Below are 1,191 nucleotides of genomic sequence, written 5' to 3' on the forward strand. Positions count from 1 at the left end.
GCAGTGATCCCTCTAAACAGAGGCCGCGCAGTAGGTCGAGCCCACAGTCACAACAGCAAAGTTTCTATGTCTAAATATGGCTGCTCGTTTAGATCTACAGCCATGTTTCTCCTCCAATGATTTCTGTGCACAAAGCTGTTAAATCCACGCGTGATGTGCCAACGTGTTCACCACTGAAGCTGCTTCTGACTTTTTAGAAACTCGGCAACTAATGATGATTAACATAACCAACAGAAGCATTTTACTTAGTAAAAGCAGTCTGCATCTGCAAGTGTTTTGTTTTATGTGGGAGCAGGGCGACATGAAGCAGCATTGTCGCGTAATAACGGGTTAATAAACCTGCTTTCACTCCTGCCTTGGTCAGCTGCTGTGAAACAGAACAACACACAAGGAGCCGCTTTCGGTGCCCGAAACCAGCTCAAATATTCCCAGCACAGGCAAAGTGTGGCTTCCAGTCTTTTTACAATTCAGCGCCACAGCTGGGAAGCGTTCATGGAAAAACCTGAGCACTGCAGGAAGCGGAGTGAGAAACAGACAAAGCTACGCCGAAACGCCTTAAATGAACTTTTTTAACTCAGCCATTCCAACAGACACAGATGTGCACCAGGAAATAGAGCAGGCCTACACGGGAAGACAGCTCGTTCCCCCCGAGATTCACGCGTTCCTGATTAACAGAGCGCGGAAACCTGCGACAACGCCCTCCGAATAACACTTCATATATACTCAGGTGACCTCGTTCCGGCCAGATGTCTCGACTTACCCGCAAATTGCGATTCTCCCGTGGCTGAAAGTCGGCCTGTTTCCCTCAAGCTACAACAGGAACTCACTCTAGGTCACGTGCCGGCCTGTCATGGCGCGGATTGGCTGGTTGTCAAACTACAGCTCGCAAAGGCTCGAGGGAAATGTAGTTTTCGGACGGCTTGGCCTACACGCCTCATTCGGAGCAGGTGTGCCTGTTTTTTATGTTGACATGTACATACATGTTTTATACTAATGTAGACATGGTTCCTCCAGCTGAAATCAGTTAGTTTTAAACGTTATAAGCTAACTATTGTGCTGATGTCTAATTCTTTGCTTTGTTTTCTTGGACTCTACTAGATTAGCTCTATTTCACATTATCGCTTATTTATTTGACCAATTTTTCCAGTATGAATCAGCCATTTCAGCTCCCATCTCCTCCCTTTAATAGAG

General features: G+C 46.4%; 1 protein-coding gene across 1 annotated transcript in view; it reads right to left on the minus strand.

Moving 5' to 3' along the window:
• mtm1 (myotubularin 1) overlaps window positions 1–1,169 on the minus strand; it is a gene marked incomplete at its 3' end in the record, with an annotated part of 22,976 nt that extends 21,807 nt beyond the window's left edge. Inside the window, 1 exon segment of the mRNA XM_014329741.2 lies at window positions 761–1,169.
• Window positions 1,170–1,191: the final 22 nt, after the last annotated feature.

The sequence above is a fragment of the Haplochromis burtoni genome, unplaced genomic scaffold (assembly GCF_018398535.1).
Source record: "Haplochromis burtoni strain Fernald_Lab_line unplaced genomic scaffold, NCSU_Asbu1 Contig_538, whole genome shotgun sequence".
Lineage (NCBI taxonomy): Eukaryota > Metazoa > Chordata > Actinopteri > Cichliformes > Cichlidae > Haplochromis > Haplochromis burtoni.